The sequence below is a fragment of the Rhipicephalus microplus genome, chromosome 9, assembly GCF_043290135.1.
Source record: "Rhipicephalus microplus isolate Deutch F79 chromosome 9, USDA_Rmic, whole genome shotgun sequence".
NCBI lineage: Eukaryota > Metazoa > Arthropoda > Arachnida > Ixodida > Ixodidae > Rhipicephalus > Rhipicephalus microplus.
In genome coordinates, this window is record NC_134708.1 from 51371531 (window position 1) to 51383883 (window position 12353).

At 47.0% G+C, this 12353-nt stretch overlaps 1 pseudogene; it reads right to left on the reverse strand.

Moving 5' to 3' along the window:
- Window positions 1–315: 315 nt before the first annotated feature.
- On the reverse strand, window positions 316–4003 carry LOC142771338 (uncharacterized; annotated as a pseudogene).
- Between the last annotated feature and the right edge of the window lie 8350 nt (window positions 4004–12353).

Sequence of the window (12353 nt, forward strand, 5' to 3'; positions counted from 1 at the left end):
AAGGCTTTACCACAATATATATATATATATATATATATATATATATATATATATATATATATATATATATATATATATATATATATATATATATATATATATATATATATATATATATATATATATATATATATATATATATATATATATATATATATGTATGTATGTGTGTGTGTGTGTGTGTGAGAGAGCGGAATGAAAAGCAAAGCTATAGCGGTGAAGCGGCCCGCAAACGTGCGGCCAATGTTTGCGGATATTCGTTACTGCAAACAAACACTGAGCGAAAAAGAGGAACTTTTATTCTCAGTGCCGCGAAATGCGTTTATTGCCGAGGCCCAAGGCACACGCACACAATGCAAATGTTCAACGGCTTCACAATAGGCGAGCTTTCTTGGTGGCGATGGCAACTTTCTCGCGGGTTTGAAGGCGTCGGTTGACATCCCTGACGTAAATATGCATTCGTGTCACGATGAAAAAATACAGGACCTGACACGTGAACGTGGGCTTGTGCTGGTCGCAACCCAACCTCGTCAGGCCGCACTCATCCAACTCGTCCAAGACCTTCCAAAACAGGTCCGCACAGAGACCTTCCTCATCAAGAGAAAATGAAATAGATTCATTTACAACTCTGATGAAGTGTAGCATCTTGATGCTGGGGTGCCTAAAGCTGCCTTCCTTGAAGCTCCGGTATGTAGTTAAGTATGCATCAGAGCCAATGACAGGAGCTTCTGAACTAACGTCCTGTAGACACAACTGGCACTCTTTACGCTTGGTCATTTTGTGTACAACATATCCCGCTAGGTAGTACACAGCACTGTCGTCTGGTGAACCTCTGAAGTAGCTGTGTTCATCACTCATTTGGTCAGGAGTAATACATGGAAATGATGTCATTTCCAGTAGCCTAGCTTCAATATCAGTGCGCAAGTTAGCTCTTTTTGACCTGTGAGCTTCTCCAGCGGTCTTCAATGTGTCTTCCACAGCAACGAGCGCAGCATTTAGTTCGCATTGAACACTTCCACGTAGCGCTGTCTTGATGGGTGTGTACAGGCTCAACAGGCGGAAAATCTGTGTAAAACTCACGACTGTAGGGTGCGACTCATCACCTCCAAATGAACGTGCGAGACCGAAATGCCGCTGAAAGAGAAATAACAATCATTAGAGGGAAAGTCCATTATGTCAATTTATTCTAAATTAAAAGCAAAATAATTCATGCTACCTCCAAGGGGCCCTGGTTTAGCTTGGCAGTCAACACGTACGCTGCGTCCTTGTTGAAGAGATAACTGATGATGTCTAGCGTAGACAACAACGTTACACGTAGGAACTCCGTTGTCAGTTGAGAGGCCAAAAGCTTTGTGCCTTTCTCCAATGCATTTTTCTCAGTCACATTTAAGACGTTCAGGAATTGCTTTGTGATCTGAAAAAAAATAATTGATTGAACAATGATGCCAATTGACGGCATACGTACTGGTGATACTAGGCTCCAGAAAGATTGGTTGAGCTGCTTGCCTGTATCTCCTTGGAATTGCGCCTGATTCCCCGGGACGGAAGCTTTATGTTGAGCGCATCGAATACGTCGTTCACCATTCTTGTAAAGGTCTCAGTGCCTTTTGAATCTTCTAAGCCAGCGACCTTGGCTTCCCTGTAGACGCGTATTCCAACAGCTGTCCCACGGCTGAAGAGCTGTACAGAAAGCATTACATTTTTTCCACATGTAAGTACACAAAATAAAAACAGCATGCTTTTACAAAAACAAACTTTACCTGAGTAGCCAGTCTGACACTCATTTTTCTTAAGTTGTCAGGGGCAACATGTGCCTCGGTGAGTTTCGGCACGACTCGGACATGCTTATTTTTCTCTGTTTCATAGAGTGTCACATAATGCCCAAAATTGATGCAAAGGTTGCCTGCCTGGAAATAACAAAATCAAACTGTTAAACTGCACTGAACATTTGCGCATGGACTTTTCTTTACCATTCCGCATGTGTGCTTCCTCAGGTGATTCCTAATACACTTGACGATGTGTGGCACATCACATATGAAGTAGATATTTTGCGATGGCTCCCAGGGATGTTGAATAAAATGGCGCGGTGCATCAAGTTTACCTGAAACTCCAAACTGGCTCCACATAGATCTGTTGTTGCCAGCCCCGTCACTGATTACAGCCAGCACTGATGCATTGTTCTTATGAAGTTGCAGAACAGCACTCATGACAAGTTCTGTAAGGACTTTCCCAGGAGCTGCTCCCTTTGTTGCAAAGCTGGCGACTGGCTGCACCCAATCTTCGAATAGTGGCACGAACATCAGTACCAATGCGTGGTCGGCAAGTCTATCTGAGTTTGGTGCTGTAACCTCGCCATAGTCCACAAAGCCGCCCATTTTGCATGAGGCCTTATTGAAGGAGACGCCCTGCTTCAACTTGACTTCGTCAAGAAGCAATACTCCTAGCCGTCTTAGATCTACTTTATGAGCGAAATGGCCTTTGATGCTGTGAAGCGCAACTTGATTAAAACCATATTTGCATGGAATGCCCTTTATTATTTGGCGAAGACGAGCCTTTGATGGCAGCGGTAGCAGTTGCATGTCAGCAATCAAAGAGTAGGCTTTCGGGCTTGAGATGTGCAGTAGCAGACATGTCATGAGCCACTCGGCATCATATCGCCGACCATTTCTCGACTTCACTTTCGCTGCCATGACAGCTGTCTTAAAGGCCAACTGCTGCCTGGCTGGAAGAACGCTAAGAGTGCTGTCAATTGCTTCCTCCGTAACGGCACTCAGCTGCTTCTTCATCAAAACAAGTTCTTTCATTTTTTCTCGCCTTGAGGTCGCGCGAATTGCTCTACGTCGAAGCGACTTCAAGCAAACCCTCTGCTTTTTCCTGCAGTCTTTGTGCTGCTTTGTACGCTGCAGAAAAAGCTTGTTCAAGGTCCTACATTGAGCACATGTAGCGTTAAAGCTCAATACAGTGCAGGTGTTGCGTCTCCACTTTTCACCTTCTTTTTTGGCCACCAGTGATGATGCGATCTTCGGGTACTTTTCAGCAGGGCATCCCTGGCACAGCCTAAGCTTTTCAATGTACCGGATCAAACATTTCAAGTCATCAAACGAGTTCATTTCAATGCTCGGCTCTCCGGCGTAGACGCTGCGAGGCACGATTCGACCATTTGCGCAGACAGTTACTTCGAGGTTCTCCGACAGTGCCACTGACGTTTCCCCACGGGGAATGTTACTTCTTGTGCTAAGCTTGTACAGTAGTGCCGTTTGTTCAGCAACGCCAAGAAACCAACCTTCAATCTTCTGTCCCTCTTCGGCCAAGCGAGTTAGCATGTCAAACAGAGGTTCACTACCATCCGTCGTCCCGATGTTTTCTGCTTCGTTATTGCTATCCCCAACTGCTGAAATCAACTGCAGACCTTGTCCTTTTCGACGCTTGCTTTTTGCCGGGGAGAGTCTGCGAGCAGGAGCCTTGCGTTTCCGTGTCGGTTTCGAAAGGTAACTCGGACAATTCGGAAACAGCCGAGGCACGGCGTCGTCTTTCAGTGCCCATTTGTCGCGCGGCATCATTACCAGCTCACCACAAATGTTGTGCTCGAAGACTTCCGAAATGTCTTCATCGCTGAAGTGAAGGTCACAAACAGAACACGTGCTTGAAAGCTTTTTGTCCTGCCTGGGTACTGCTCGCTGCCATAGTGCAAGGCGTTCGGCGTCTCGGGGCGGCCTGAAAAAATGTCTCACCCGAAGGTAGAACGGAATCGTACCCGCTTTTACACCCGGGCACGAAACAGCGTGGCATGGTTCATACACTTGCCAGCAGTCCACAAACATCTGCGGGTACTCGCGCAAACGTTACCAAGCACACTGCAGCGGGCTGTTTACAACGGTCGTCCGTGTCTGTCGCGACTTGCCGCAACTTGTCGGGCAAACTCCGTCGCGCGCGCCCCCACGCGGAGCGCAACGGAACGGCGTCAGGCGGAGCTCCGCAGTTTGAGAACTGGCAGGATCTAGTAACGTTGGTGGCACCTGTCCGTCGCTTTGCTTTCTGCACCTTATCACCTCCGAAAATGGCACGCATCTTTCTTCGCAGGCGCGCATGCCTTCCTTCGCTTTCGAAGATAAATGCCAGATGGCGCTCGTGTATAACGTGCCTCGATGCGCTCGTTCGTCTACGCTACACGCTCGAGGCACTCCAACGCAGCGCCTCTATAATACCATTCACCAATTTTATTGCGCAGAACATCAAATAAATGGCTTGTTAATTCTCTCCGGACGCAAGACCATCGTCTTTCGACGACATTTGCTGGTTACATGCAGATCCGGGGCCATTTTTTCTCTTCTACCCTTTCCACTGAATAATAAATAAAGTTTTTCCACAACCATCGTCACAAGTGGCGTCTGAAAGGCTTAATGTTGTTACCCTGGGCATGTTTATGCGTAGCTGTTCTTGTTAGGTATTGGTGACGACCTGACCATTGACAAGCAGCGTTGTTTGTAGTTTTCATTGAGAAAAAACACATATAAAACAAAAGCATGTCTATGGCACTGTTGTAAAAAAAAAAAAAAACATACCGCTAGACGTTGCACCAACTGCAGCTGTGGTGCAAAATGAAACGTTGCTGCGAAAAAAAAAAGTTGAAGAGAGAAAGGTAATTAAAAAAAAAGTCAGATCCCACGAACCTACGTTATGCGTAGCATGCGGGGGGAGGGGGGAGGGGGGAACTGACCATGTTGCAACTTTTTTATTGAGCGGCATTCCATGAAATGACGCCGAATATATGTATCATGGTTGCACACACAGAAATATGTGGATGAGTTGCAGATGTTCATGGAAGCAGTTTTTTTGCACTTGCGCAACGATGCCAACAGAAACAGGAGTATTAGCAACACCAGAAGCAACAAACTGATGTGAAGCCCCGGTGCACGTTAGGGTGGCAGCCCTTGACTCTACTACATAAATCGACCTCAACGCATGGCACCTAGCCGCAATTGACGTTAACCCTACGTGAGGGCTGTATCATAGGGGCACTTGTGTAATGTTTTGAAATGGGAAAACCCAGCATTGCAACCGCGATTGACGTTTCACGAACATTAGGATCAATTTGAAAAGTATATGCGAGACCTGGCGTGGCTCTGTGGCGGAATGCTTGATCGCCACGCAGAATGCTGGGGTTTCATTCTTGCTGGGACCCTGACATTTATTCTTTGCATTCGTCGGGTCCACGCTGCCGATGAAACATTTTTCTTGACGCTCGCGCCTTAAGGTTGGTGCTCGCCGGCGACTAGCAGCGGTCGCGCAACCATTTGCGACTGGTCGCAAACATTCGCGAACGGTCGGAAACGGTCGCAAAACGATTGCTTTGACTAGTCGCTTCCTGACTGATTTTTCAGTCGCGCGACTACAGTCGCAAAGCTGCTGGAACCGATCAGCGATGTCCAGTTTTTGTTTTTTCATTGCGTGCCACCTGCCGCCAGATACAAATGAGGGCGTTCCTCTGGGTCTGTGGCAACATGGCCACCACGGAATACTTGGCTTGGAGATGGTGGAACGCAGCAGCTCGAGCAAAGTGTGGAATTTACGTGGGAGCATTCTCAAGAAGCTGAACACTGTCAAAATAAAGAAAAAATGGATTGTGCGCTATCTTTCCTGCGTACCCAGAATCGTTTTTTTTTTGTCTTGAACTTGACTTGTCACCGCTTCTAATGCAGTGCATTTGGAACGCAGTTGTGCTTCATGCCTTGGCACCAACAAAAGACACTGCGTTGGAGACGCGTTTGTGCTGCATTGTAGGCTGTGGTAAGTAAAGTTAAATTCAAGGACCGTTTTTGAATACGTACCCCTCTCGGAAATACTCCTCATCGTCTCAGCGCAGCTTGGGAAGTAGGCGACTTGCATGGCCGGCCAACTCTCGCTAGCAAAAAACGGTCACACTCACCACCGGCTTTTTTTTTCTTTCGAGGCTTCTGTGCGGCCAGCACTGATACCATGGCATTGCGCATCAGCGCCATGAACATCTCTTCTTCTTTGCTTGAATCGAACTCCTGGACGCTGCTCGGAACGCTGCGCGAGAACGGACGAAAACAATAAATGCGGCGCGCTCAGTTCGTTCCACTCACCCAGTTAGCGGCGATCAGCTGATCGGCTCCGGTCTCCAGAGTTCTCGCTGATAACGAGATCCACACGTGTCTCTTCGGGTTTGCGACTTCCACTCGGTCGCATGCACCCTCTGCCGGTGTGAACATCAGTCGCTTCTTGGTCGCCAGTCGCAAATGGTTGCATGACCGCTGCTACATAGTCGCCAGTGTGCACCAGTCTTCAAAATTGCCCATGTGAATTCTCGTCGTCGTTCCTGGGTAGACACTAGGTGTCAATTCCCTGTGGCATTCAACCGTATAGCTACTGCTCATACCCGCCCATAGGTATGCGTCACTGTTTGGTGGGCAGTGTTTGACGACGTACGCGACCGGATTTTGACGTTATTCATGTCTCGATCAGAGCGTCATAATCGTCAAACCAGCTTACCCTCCCATGCTAATATTGATTCACGCAAGTTAATGGGGTAGCCATGAGAACACCCAAACGTAAGCGGTTAGATAGATAGATACGCAGATGGATGCCAAAAGTGCTCGCAGTTCGCAAAGGAATGCTTCGCATTTAAAACAAACATCGAGGCCCGGCCGCCTAAACTTGCCATCTTTTTAAATTTTATAATTAAGTTCCTGTTCCTAAAACGAACGGTAATGATTTGCTGTTTGTCACTCATGCTGGACGAGTTAGGACAGAAATATGCGTTGCAAAAAATCGAAGATGAAGGAATAGAAGTCTGGAATTGACTCACGACATGATAATGAAATGTCGTTCATCATGCATAACTACTAGAAGGCACCTGTCCTTCAGAGGCTGCCAGTTGAAACTGATTAGAAGCATTAGCTAGTAAGGCAGTATGTAGATGACTGGATGGATATGTGGAGTTTAAGGTCCCAAACCATACTATGATTATGCGAGACGCCGTAGTGGAGGGCACCAAACATTTCGACCACCCGGGGTTCTTTCGGAGCACGCGGGCCTACAGCATTTTCGCCTCCATCGAAAATGCAGCCGCTGCAGCCGGGATTCGATCCCGCGACCTGCGGGTCAGCAGCGCAATACCTTAGCTACTAAACCACCGTGGTGGGGCGGCAATATATATGTTATTCAGAGCATTAAGCGAAAAAAAGCGGGAAATATATTTATAGATGGAAGGTCATTACTGACGTAGTTAGCAGTATCTTAAAAATTAATACTTGCACAACGTTAAGGAACTATGAAAACAGAACGCAGTGAATCGGTTTTGTAGAATTCCGCAAGGTGGCGAAAGGCTTAAGGAAAGAATGCAGCCGGAACCAACTTGTTAAAAGCACCCCTAGATTATGGTGCAGTTTGTGGAAAGAAATCGTGATAAGATGCCGTCTAGTTGTGGACGGTGAATAACTGCAGAGCGAAGGACTCACAATATATTGGACTGAATAAGTTAAGATATATCAAGGATTGAGGCACTAATGTCATGTCCTTGTTGGCGCTGTTACGTAGAGATCCATCACGATTATCATGAATGAATGCTTTTATTCTACAACGTCAAAATGAAATGCAGAAAAGCGTATTTGAACCAAAGGCCTTTTCGGCTATTATCTAGTCGAGTACAAGAAGGCAATTCTAGATTAAAAAAAGTATACAGCTGAACAAGAAACTACTGAAACAAGGAATACCCTTGTGGAGAAAAAGAAGCGCGAGAAAGACAACTAGGCTGGTTGATTCGAAAGGTAACACTATGTAAATATAAAATGACAGCTTATCACGATTTTTATTCTAACGGGTATAGTAAAAGAAGGAGAGTCAAAGGCAAGGAAGGGCTGGGAGGTTGACCGGACGCACGTTTGACACGCTGCACTAGGATAAGGGAAAAACGGACAAAAAAAAAAAGACAGAGGAAGAGAAGAGGTATGGACGAATTCACGAACACACTAGAGGCACATCGAGTCTATAGGCGATTCCAAAGGCCTCTCAACTCTAGGTACCTAGGTAGTGTTTTTGTTAGAACACACACACACACACACACACACACACACACACACACACACACACACACACACACACACACACACACACACACACACACACACACACACACACACACACACACACACACACACACACACACACACACACACACAAAACTGGAATACGAGGACAATCCCTAAACCCTCCCTTAAAGGAAGGAAAAACGAATTGAATGTTAAGCTTAGGGCTCAATTAACTTCATTTTCAACCCTACCAGCTGGTTGAGCTTTATTTTTCTTTTTCTTCCTTTATTCTATTTTAATGCATGTTTTACCAATGAGTTCTTTCTTAAAGCATCCATATCTTAACGTACTCGGCTGGTAAAACACTTATCTCTAAAATAAGGTACCAACCGTTTCACGGCCGATCGCCCGTAGTGGGTTGCGCCGGGATTTCAAGGAACAAAGCAAGCAACCAACCAACCCTCTATCTAGCAAGCACGGACAAACTTTAAGACTATCTCCGTTCTAGCCCTCCCCAGACATATTGCTTTCCGCTGCAAAACACATTAGGGGCTCCGCGTGTCGGCGTATACCGTCATTACGGTGAGTCATGTAGTCACAGTGCTTCATGAAGTTCATTTCACGTGATGACGTAATCCTATCATGGATGTCAAGACGACGCAAGGTCGACCAATTTGTGACGTAGTAGTAACGTGTTCACGACGTGGTAAAGCAAACGAAAATTGGGTGATATCCCACTGCTGGTCACCGCTCCATTGAAGATGGAAAAGGCTGCAGTTGGCCCAGCAAATAACCGAAGGCGTTAGTGGAGCGGAGAAACTCTTTCTTACTTGCCGTAGGGAGCTGTAAGTGGGCTTGTGGGAAGAAGTAGAAAAAGAGGATTTCTCGGTTAATCCCCCAGAGTGGATATGTGTGAGACTTGACAGGCAACAAACAAACAAACAAACAAACAAACAAACAAACAAACAAACAAACAAACAAACAAACAAACAAACAAACAAATTTTAGTGAAGAAGATGAGTGCTACTAAGAAAGGCAGGGGGTATCACTCAGTCGGTGAAGAAGACGACGTTTGGTTGGCTGGGTACTCAGACTGGTTACCACTTGACGTGTCGTGACCGCTCTCCTGTTTTATAAAAGAGTGCCGCTCTAAAACACCTAATTATAATTGGTGGAGGGTGCTGGGTAACGCCTAATCCGGGAATTGCGAAACCGTACGTTGCCTCCAGTTGCTACGATGTCCACGAACGACGATCAGCAGGCGGCCGCCTCGGCTCCAACTACTGCAGCTCCTGTCTGTCTCAGCTTCTTTCGGCAACGCGATCCGCCCACCTTCAGTGGAACCGATGACAAGGACGTGGAACATTGGCTCGACGAATACGACCGCGTGAGCAAGCACAACAAGTGGGACGATGCGCACAAGCTTACTGTCGTCCAATTTTATTTGAAGAAGGTCGCTTGTCTGTGTGGTACCGTAATCACGAGAGAGACTTCCCCACCTGGTCGGCCTTCGGAACGGCGTTTGCGGACTTGTTTGGCCGTCCAGCGCTTCGAAAACTACGGGCCGAACAGTGCTTGCGTACTAGGACTCAGTAGAATGGTGAGAGTTACACCAGTTATATCGAAGATGTAGTCGACCTTTGCCGGCGTGTCAACTCGGCCATGACAAAAGCCGAGAATATCAAACACAACTTGAAAGGCGTGACTGAAGACGCATTTCAGATGCCTGTCGCCAAAAGCCCGCAAACGGTAGCGGAAGTGATCCAACTTTGTCAGAGCTATGATGAGCTCTGGAAACAGCGTGACACCACTCGTCGTGCCAGCGCGCCATGTGCAACAATCTCCGCTTTAACGTCGGCTAGCACTGCTATAGACCACACCACTTTGCTTTTCGAGTTCAAGCAATTTGTACGACAGGAGGTCGCACGCCAGTTGTCCCTCGTGCCTTATACCTCCGAAGGTGCCCCATCTACTTTAGCGCCATCAATACAGCGAGTAGTCCAGGAGCAAGTGTCCGAGGCGCTACCAACAGCTCACGCACCACCTGTGGCTGCTCCATTGACATATGCCGAAGCACTGAACGGAACCCGACGTCCGCCTGTCGCGAACGGCCACGCTTCTTTGTCGCGAACACCTAGGTCCTCGCAACCCTTTGTCGCACCGACTGAGCCTATGTACCAGGCTGCCCGTCCTTTCTGCCGACCACCACCTCTACGCTTTCAGAATCCTTGGCGCACTCAAGACAACCGTCCCATATGCTTCGCCTGTGGAATTGCGGGTCACGTGGCGCAATTCCGTCGACGGCGTGAGTTTTTCCTGCGTGACGACGTCCGGCCCAACAATTATGATTTCCCACCACGACCTGAGCCTGCTGTATCTGCCGAGCCTGCCAGATAACAAACAAACAAACAAACAAACAAACAAACAAACAAACAAACAAACAAACAAACAAACAAGTAGTGGAGCTGAAGCCCTCTTCCCTACATGATTCGCTGCTCCCCAGACTTCATTTTTTGAGTAAGAAGATCCCAAGAGTAACATTTGAGACCGAAAACAAAGTTTGCTCGATGAATGGCTTAAACGGACAGTAAACAACCCCGAGGTCCTAAAACTGTTATAAAAATATGCGCAAATTTGCTGTGTGAACATGATGGCGCAATAATTTGGCGAATGCGTGCTATATTAAGGAAGTTACAGGGGTTATAGAACCTCGGTTTCAGTCGGTTTCGAAATTTCGCGCGGCCTCGCCACCCTCCTCCCTCATGACTGGTCGAGACCGATCGACGAGCTGCGTTCTACGCCAAGTCGCCGATTGGTGACTTTGCGTCACTGCGCGTGCAATGAGTATTCGTCAGGCGTAGGAAAGGAGTGCGGGAATAGTTTTTGGAAATGAAGGCTCCGCGTGGCGCACAGTGCTAAAATATTCGGAAAACGAGATCAGCCCTGTCTACTCCTCGAACTTCTAAGCTTCTTTGAAGGGTGCGAAACATTGTCGGAGCCTGTTGACTGGTCATTTAAAGGTCACATACCATCAATAACGATATTTAGCGACATTTCGCATTTGCTCTTTCGTAAAGCATGAAAACAACGTTTTGGCATATACTGAAGTTGTAGAGAAGTTATGCTTTCAATAACTTAGAATCCAAATGAGTAACGAACGTCACCCGTGATGCCAATGACACGCGGCTCAAACTTAAAGCGTAATTTGTTGTATTCATCACAATAGCTGGCATTTTAATTTGAGACAGCAAATTTGACATTTCTCGATATTTATGTTCTAGTGCTGTGGCTAACTGCTGTGCATTTAACGCAATAGAGTAACAAAGCTTGTTTCACAGAAATTTTGGTGTCGGCGTCGGTGTTGATGTTGTTGGCGGCATTGTAGGTTGTGAGCGAAACATTTGCGTTGTCAGCGAGCGAAAACTGACTCAATTATCACAAAGGTGACATTTCAGAACGAAGACGAAGCCCGCTCGATTACACTTAAATTCACCTAACACTAGGCCAATCCCCTGCATTGGGTAAGAACCATGAGATGACGAGAAGAAGAAGAAGAAATCAGCAGTAAATTACAATTATTAGCTATTGGACGCGAAAATTACACAATACAGAAATTTCGGGAAGAATTCACCTTCTACTCGGCCAATCCCCTCCAACAGGAGTTTGCCATGTGCGGAGGTCAAGAAGAAGAAAGGTGACACAGCATATGCAGTAAAATCTCGTTAACTGGGCCTTCGTTAATTTCGTTATTTCGCATAATTCACACCTCTTCGACTACCAAGACTACCACAAAGACACGAGAGCCATTAGCCTACACACGAGTGTCAATGCCGTTAACTGCTACTGATAGTCTTAACACACCTAGTCCAAGCCAGCGTATGAATTGTTAAAAGGCGCCCAACTGTCGTTCATTCTGTCGCATGACCACAGGCGTGTTTTTTTCCCCGAGGGGGGCTGGGGGGCTTCATATTAGGTCCCTGTATAGGGCTGACTTAGCGTCTCCTCCCCGAGTCACAGACCACCCCACCCCCATCCTTTCCGTAATATGTCGAGTGGGGGCCGCTTGCTGCCCCACCTATTAGGTGACTAGGAAGAGTGTCAGCCCTGCGCAATATCTGGGCACATGGCTGCAACCAGGTTAATGCGGACGATTCTCGGAGCGACCCTAGCGTGAAGCTCCGCAAATGTGCGACGCAAAAGAACAACGGCGTTCATATATAAGCGGTATACGAGGTGTCCGCCTCGCCATCTTCATCAGAGAGGGACCAAAGTGTTGAGTGTTGTCCATTCTAAGATCCTGCA